This window comes from Oncorhynchus mykiss, chromosome 9, assembly GCF_057628025.1.
Source record: "Oncorhynchus mykiss isolate SJ-2025 chromosome 9, ASM5762802v1, whole genome shotgun sequence".
NCBI classification, from domain to species: Eukaryota; Metazoa; Chordata; class Actinopteri; order Salmoniformes; family Salmonidae; genus Oncorhynchus; species Oncorhynchus mykiss.
This window is the reverse complement of record NC_143030.1, coordinates 57501759-57510372: the sequence shown is the minus strand read 5'-3', so window position 1 is coordinate 57510372 and position 8614 is coordinate 57501759. Positions and strand designations below refer to the sequence as shown.

General features: G+C 40.9%; 1 pseudogene; it reads right to left on the bottom strand.

The window, feature by feature from the left end:
• Nucleotides 1-95: 95 nt before the first annotated feature.
• On the bottom strand, nucleotides 96-5039 carry LOC149981270 (uncharacterized; annotated as a pseudogene).
• Nucleotides 5040-8614: the final 3575 nt, after the last annotated feature.

Genomic DNA, 8614 nt, shown 5'->3' with positions numbered 1-8614 from the left:
GAACAAATCCCTGCACGGTTTGAATTATCTCGCACATTAAGTTACTGGTTTGCTTGTTTTTAAACCGTTAAGTTTCAGTTCTTGCTCTACCTCATTCAAACCATTGTGCTGCCCAGATGTATCGTTATCTCGGCGCGATGCACAACCCTTGGTTGTTTCTGAATTTGGACTTGGGGCTTCAGACCAGTGTGTCCACCAGTCTCTAAGCGGACTTGGCCACGAGGGCCGCAAGTCCTTGATCTGGTTTGTAGGAACTAGCGCATGAGGAAGATCGGAGTTCTCTCTGGGAGCAAACTTTCTATTTACCATGCTGACTAAGAGCTCTTGACTGATTTCAAGGCCTCATTTGGCCTTGTCCACCTTGCAGCAGCAGTAGATGTGGCTTGGAACACTAACTTTCTCCCTTAGAACTATTCAATCTCTTGAGGAATCAAGTCCTTGCATTTTCATTTTGTACTCTTCCAACTTGGTACATTCCACAGCTTTCACCTTCATCTCCAGGAACTGTTCCAGGTCTTTCTCATATCCCTCTTCTACCTTTAGTTCATTATCCCAAAATTCTGGCTGCACTATCTTCTGCTGGGCCTCTTGGTCAGTTTGCCTGACGTTTTGTTTCTCCTCCAGCTCATGAATCTGGCGATCTGTTGAGTTTATTTGGACCTGCAGCTCTTTCAGACTAGTGTGTTGGCGAGCAACTAATCCTCTTAACTTTCTTCTCGTCAACCATCTTAAGGGCACTGGTTGGATTCTGCCAGCCCTCTGCTTTTATCTTTGCCATGCCAGCCTCTGAGTGTTTCATAACATGTTGGTTATCCTCATCCTCATCAGAAATGCTTATGTTACTCTTCTCTCTGTCCCTGCCCTGGTCTTGCATGCAGCAAGAGATTCGCTGGTGCTCAATGGACTTGGCACTCTTCTCTCCTGACTTTGCTCTGCAAAACCCCAGGAGTGGAGGGATCCATGGCAACTGACAAACATTCAGGGAATTATACCATCCCTTTTGTCAGTGTCCTTGCTGTTTCCTTTTTCGCGGCCTGATTGGTTCACTCTTCCTCGGCTCTCCAGCCATCCCCAAGCCTCCATCAGGGTCGGGACTTTCTTTTGGACTTCTTTGGTTCTTCCGGTGACTGTTCGGCTTGTTGCCACAGGCGTGATAAGGGAGGTAGGCTTTGACTGTGTTTACTAAGACCACCATTACCCCTTTTGTACTTTGCCCCCCAGCATCTGCTCTCCTCAGCTGAAGCCCAGCCTGGTATCTGCTGCCTTTCCCTCTACTAGACCCTTCCCAGAAGGACGGCCCTTTATGCAGCAGGGTGAGCTTGACCTCTGGTCTGCTGGCCGTACCTCCAAGTGACTTCAGAAGCTGTTCATTGTGTTCTGCATTCCGCCCAAACTCTTTCAATTTCTCTAAGTGTGTAGCACCCAGGACGACCGAAGCAAAGGAAGATGATAGGGATGAATTTATCACCTAAGAAGATTGATTTGAATTGGACTTTTCAAGTGAAATGAAACAGTAAAATTTAAATACTGCTGGACGTGTACACAAAGGGATTGTGCCAAAGCTGTGACCACTTCCTGACGTGGTTTTCTCAGTAACTCCAGACAACACGTGGGACTCCTTCCACTGATACCTTAACCACAGTTTCTTATTCAGTATTCAGAGTTTATGGGATGAGAGCTAAATTCAGCATTAATGTAGGTTCTGAGGTCTTTGGGTATTACTTTCACACACTGGATGTGGTGGAGACTGACATTACCCTCATGGCCATTCTCTTAAGTTTGTGCTCACCATCTTGGCCAGGCTTGAGGGCAGTCACAATTACATATTTGTAAGTTGAATGCAATCTGTATTTTCAAATGGAGCCTAATGATACTCCAAGGAGGTACAAAAAAACAACTTGTCTATTGAGGGTAAAACTTGATATCAAACAATGGCATAAATGCACAAAGCATCCAGCTACTGGCGCAATCAGATGTGAAAACTGATACACTGTAGATTTTAAGCTAAAATGTATGTAGTTCCAAGTTTGGGAATTGCTCAAGATAATTGTAATCAGTTTGTCAGAATCACATGCATATACTGTTAAATTGTCTACTTACCTTGTAATCATTAAAGTTGATCCGATGCTGGGAGCCATCCACTGTGCTGAAGGCACAATTCTCTGTAAGGGATGCACAGGAGTGATTACGGCAATTTTAAGTCCCTTGGGGTTCTAGTACTTCGGCAAAGTTTATGAACCCACCCCTATTGCAAATAAAAAGATTGAGGGGTGATCTGTGAAATATGTACAGATTAGATTTAAGGACAGTTTCAGTATGTTTGCTATAATGTATACATTGGCAATTTGTTACAATACTTCTGAGTACAGTGGATTCAAATACTAGTTTGTATACATTGTATTGTGTGCTGTATCAAGTTTGATGTCCTATGCTGGTGTTTGATGTCAACATTAGATTTTAAAATTCAAATTCCCGTTCTGTCAAGACTAGTCTAGGCTACGTCAAGACTAATGCATTTATATGAATCTTACTCGGGTATAAATACAAATTCGAGCGGACATAATGTACGCTTAGCTACTTATTCTATCCAATGACACCAAATACTGTAAACGTTCGTTCACTTGCGTCAGTAAACTGTCAGAGATTTTTGGCTGTGTGTATTTATATATCTTTCTGACAGGAAGGGTGATCTTTATCAGAATGGAATATATAAACATGCTGGTAAACTGTCCAAAGCTTCAGTAGGCATACGCCAAGATCTGGAACGTTCCACAACTATTTCCTGGATTTTTTAGTCTCAGTCCTTGTCAAACAATACAGTAATCCCTCATTAGCTACCGACCCTTGTTCGTCATGGAACATGACCACATCGCCCCTGACAATTTGTCTGAAATAGTCCCCTGATTAGATATTCTAGCCGTTCTTGAAGTATCGGTCGCGGACCTGTGGTGGGTCGCGACGTGTCCGTGCATGTATAATTATTTAATGAATAGATTTGCCCAAGTGCAACCGCGGTCTCTGTTCAGTGCGCTCTCTGTTTAGCAGCGGTCTCTGCTCAGTTTGGCAGCTGCGGGAGAGGGAGATGCGGGTGTGCTTCGCGGTTTACCAGATATTTCTTCTGGAGTTTTCTTGATCACCCCGCGTCACACGCTGCAGCGCTATCGTTCAACAGCAGATTATGCGCTGTAAACCACTGTTTTTTTTGTAATTCCCACTCGCCAAATGGACTCATGCTCGCAACAAGTTCTGACTGAGCTCAATCGTCATGCAAAGCCAGTACAGCGATGACTTTCTCTCTTTCACACAAACTTTGAGAATTAACGAGGAGATCCCTCAATGTGTTTTGTGTGGGGAAGTACTTAGTAATGAGTCAATCGAAACGAACAAATTCATATAACGGCACGGTTACTCTCTTATAAACATGACTAGCTATTTATATTGCTATTTCATTGTTATTTGTTTATCTAAAATGCATTTGTTTTAGGTATAAGGGCAAAGAAATGTACCAATATTTACGTATATTGGTAAATGTACCTACATTTTGTATATTGGTACATTTACCTAAATTTCGGTCCCAGCAAAACACACAATTTCTCATTTGGGTCCCAGGCTGAAAAAGTTAAAGAACTGTTCTAAGGCATTGGTTCCCAAACTTTTTATAGTCCCGTAACCCTTCAAACATTCAACCTCCAGCTGCGTATCCCCTCTAGCACCAGGGTCAGCGCACTCTCAAATGTTTTTGCCATCATTGTAAGCCTGAGGCACACACACTATACGATATGTTTAATAAATGTAAGAATTGGTGCGTTTTTGTCACAACCCGGCTCATGGGAAGTGACAGAGTTCTTATAGGGCCAGGGCATATATAATAATCAATAATTTTGCTCTTTATTTAGCCATCTTACATATAAAACCTTATTTGTTCATCTCAAATTGTGAATAACTCACCACAGGTTAATGAGAAGGGTGTGCTTGAAAGGATGCACATGACTGCAATGTTGGGTTGTATTGGAGAGTGTCTTAAATCATTTCCTGTGTGCCTGTATTTAGTTTTCATGCGAGTTAGGGCCGAGAATCCACTTTCACATAGGTACATGGTTGCAAAGGGCATGAATGTTTTACCAATAAGCTCGTCTCTCAATTAAAACAAGTGTCAATACTTTGCCCCTTGATAACCAGCGCACTTCTCTGTATGTTGTAAAAGTGTTACATGGTCTTAACCAATATCATTGCATAATGCAGAAAATACACGAGAGTTCAGGGGCCTTGCTTTAACAAAGTTAACCATTTTCACTGTAGTGTTCAAAACGTCTTTCAAGCAGTAAGAGCCTCTCGGCGGATGCTGCAGTGTTCCCAAGTGGTGTCGGGAGCAACCACTTGCATCCGTGTTACCACTCCACTATGTCTCCCTGTCATGGCTTTTGCGCCATCAGTACAAATACCAAACACATCTTGACCACCAAAGTCGATTTGATGTCACAAAGCTGTCCCGTACTTTAAAAATATCCTCTCATGCTGTCCTGGTTTCCAGAAGAGCATGTCTTCCTTAATTGTCCCAGCCATATCCGCGGCAGCAGGAAGAATTCAGTCCTAAAACAGGCAAGCCCCACACAATAGTATGGGGCTTGCCTGTCCTAGCCACTCGGTAGCTCACCATATAAGACACTTCTAGCTCCTTCTTATTAACGGTATCTGTTGCTTTTATACATGTTTTACTACTCAAGTCGTCTTCATTTTGGCTCAAACTCCTGTCTTATTTTTCAAATGGTCATGTTTAGTTTCTAAATGTCTGTGCAAGAGTGAAGATTTCCCGCGAGAGAGTAACTGTTAATGTGATTGGATGTTAATTATCTGACTAGGCTACCTGTATTTGACGTTATTTCGCGGAACACTAGATGGTTTAATATTTTTGGCAGTGAAACGAGGCCACTCAGGTGAGGAAACAAACATTAACCAGAGGTATATCCACGTTTGAACATTTTAAATGGACTGTTTGAAAATGTGAATCACATTTTTATTTGACGTACCCTCGACGACATTGTGCGTACCCCAGTTTGGGATTAGCCGTTTTAGGGAATGGATACCCTAAAATAATGTTACTGCCAATAACACCAACTGAACAGGATGCTCATACAGCACAAATGAAGCGTGAACTCAAAATATGGTGACGGAAACAAACCTAAACTGACAAGGGGAGCAAAGGTTTTGTGATTTTCCACTCACAATCTTGAGTCTCAGTCAACAAATGAGTCGATTTTCCGCCAAATTAAAATGGATAATATCATGTGTCTAGTCTAGTGTAAATTAGTCTAATTCACTCCTGTCCCAAAACTTTTGGAACTGAGGTTGTCTATTGTGACAGACACCCTTGAACTGAAGATATTGAAAATAGTGTTGTGGAATTTAAGTATCTTTTTTTTTTTCAATGTTCTGTGCCACTTTAAATAAAGTCGGCTACATGTGTTTTTGTTTTGGGACAGGAGTGAATTAGGCTAGAATGTGCACTAGACTAGATATAGTGCCTTCAGAAAGTATTCACTTCTCTAGACTTTTTCCACGTTTTGTCATTACAAAGTGGGATTCAATTGGATTTAATTGGATTTTTTTTGTCAATGATTGACACAATACTCTGTCCAAAGTCTAAGAAAAATTCTAACATTTGTAAAATAAACCACTTTTGATTTAGATAAATATTCAACCTCCTGAGTCAATACATGTTAGAATCCCCTTTGGCAGCAAGTACAGCTGTGAATCTTTCTGGGTAAGTCTCTAAGAGTGTTCTACACCTGGATGTGCAACATTATTATTTTCAAAATTCTTCAAGCTCTGTCAAATTGTTGATCATTGCTAGACAACCATTTTCAGGCCTTGCCATAGATTTTCAAGCAGATTTAAGTCAAAACTGTAACTCGGCCACTCAGGTTCATTCACTGTCTTCATAATAAACTATTCCTGTGTAGAATAGCCTTGTGTTATAGGTTCTCCTGTACAAAGGTGGATTAATCTCTGTGTCTGGTGGAAAGCAGACTGAACCAGGTTTTTCTCTAGGATTTTGCCTATGCTTAGCTCCATTCAGTGAAAAAAATGTATCCTGGACAACTCCCCAGTCCTTAACAATTACAAGCATACCCATAACATGATGCAGCCACCACTATGCTTGAAAATATGGAGAGTGGTACTCAGTAATGTGTTGTGTTTGGGGCAAATGCAAAACATATTTTTTGGTATTCAGAACAAAAATGTAATTGCTTTGCCACATTTTTTGCAGTATTGCTTTAGTGCCTTCTTGCAAAAAGGATGGATGTTTTGGAACATGTTTTATTCTGTGCAGGCTTCCTTTTCATTCTGTCAATTAGGTTAGTATTGTGGAGTAACTATGTTTTTGGTCCATCCTCAGTTTTCTCCTATCACAGCCATTATACAGTATACTATACATTATACATTAACTGTTTTACAGTCACCATTTGCCTCATGGATGGTGAAATCCCTGAGTTTCCACTTTGACATTATGGGGTACAGTGTCGAAACCCTCAATTTAATCCATTTTAAATTCAGGCTAACACAACAACATTTTGAAATGTCAAGGGGTGTGAATACTCTCTGAGGGCACTGTACATGATGGAAATGGCTGGAGTAAAAGAAGTGGAACACCTGTTGTTGAACTTTGCTTCAGTCTGACAGTCTATCCTCCTTAGATATGTTAATGTTAAGGGGAAATATGAGATTTGAAACTTAGACACCAAGTGAAAGAGATTTTTTTCTTCAAGGAACTCCTCTCCTATGGTAAGAATTTGTTTGTCTCATTTTGGACAAGATATTTCCAGGAAACCTTTCTTCATAAGGAGTCGATGAGGCTGTGCTCGCTTGTATAAAGTATTTTTGCATGTATAAATGAATTTGTGTATGTCATTCATGATCATGACATACAATAACATGTAGAGTGCAGTTTTATATCACTTTGGCAATAATGCGGAAAGAGCTCATCTATCGTTATTGTTAGTCTTCTGTAATGTGACCAGTTGTGGTCAGAGGACCAGGAATTAGTCCCTCAAATTATCTGGTATTTATTTTCAGAGTATAGGGAAACTTCTCTGCCAATGCCCCTCACTGGCCACCGCCCGCCTGTCTACCCAATGTCTCCCACTGCCCACCTCCCTGCTCTCAATCCATCTCTCTTACTTGATTTCCTTTATTGGCTGCACACTGAAATGATCTTTGACATTTGGGATTGCATTCCCTAAATAGATTGGTTGTGTCTTCAGGGCTGTTCTGAGAAAGTACTGGGGGACATTGGAGAATCGGGTATGAGGTTGGTGCGTGGGCTTAGGTGTTTTCACACGTGTTCTTAGCTTCAAGTTTTTCTTCCCAGTACTCTCTTAAGTGTACCAAAAAAAGGTCATAAACTTCCATGAGCTTCCTCTCCTTGCCAAACTGGGAGGAGTTGTATCTTGTCTGTTCAAGATTAATCAAAAGACATTTCAAAATGTTTTATCAATACATCTTTTATATATTCTTAAATGATCTATCAGATTGGTTTACTTTACTTTGGTTTATTTTCCTGGGCAAGCAGAAGTCAAATTAGCTAAATTATTGATTTTGGCACCCTTTGGAGCATGAAAGTGGGAGAAAGGAGAATATCTTGTTTTTGAGATTACAGTACCTATTTCTCAGTGAATTTTCTTACAAGTTTTAACCTTAGGCCTGTCAGGGAGTGGAGGACTTCAATTCTGCAGTGTAGGAAAAGCAGGAACATTGCATGATGGAAATGGATCCACATACACTCATAAGATTATGTGATTTCAAGTGGTTACTCTTTCATAGTTGTGACTAGACTTAGTAGGTAATTTGTCAGTGTTGTTGGAGACTCCACAGCCAAAAGCGTTTTTTCTGGACCATGCAGCTTTTCAGGCTTGGTTTGTCCGGTGTGCTTTAGTTTTTATACTTTCTTACATTTCATATACTGCCCTTCCCTGCCCACATGCTCAAAGGCCTTTGGGGGGGAGAAGTGGACTACTTTGACTTAACGCAGGTTCCCTACTGTTGTTTCAGAAACGGCTGGATATTTGATGCTCCATTTGTGTTCAGCGGAACTATTTCCCAGGACACATGAGTGTAGCTTTTGCTGAATAAATTTTGCAACATTTATTTTTACTGCCCTAATTACACCCCAAATCAGTCAATTGTAGTAGCTTTTGCTGAATATATTATGCAATGATTTGTAAACACTGCTAGATATTTTAGCAATAAGGCCCGAGGGGGTGTGGTATATGGCCAATATACCATGGCTAAGGCCTGTTCTTAGGCACCATGCATTTGTGGCATAATTAGTGTTTTGTCATACCTATGGTATACGGTCTGATATACCACGGTTGTCAGCCAATCAGCATTCAGGGCTCGAGCCATCCAGTTTATAATGTATAATTAAAAACATTATTTAAGTGTATACGTGATTGTCTAGACTGTTCAGTGCAGACCAATTTTCCAGAAAATGATTTTCCAGTCCTATTCCCACTGTTCACGACCACCCTTATGGAAACAGAAAAATAAGTGTGTACTCTTGAACTTGACCAGCTATCAGACTTGTATAACACCAGACCCTCTCCCTCTGTCCCTC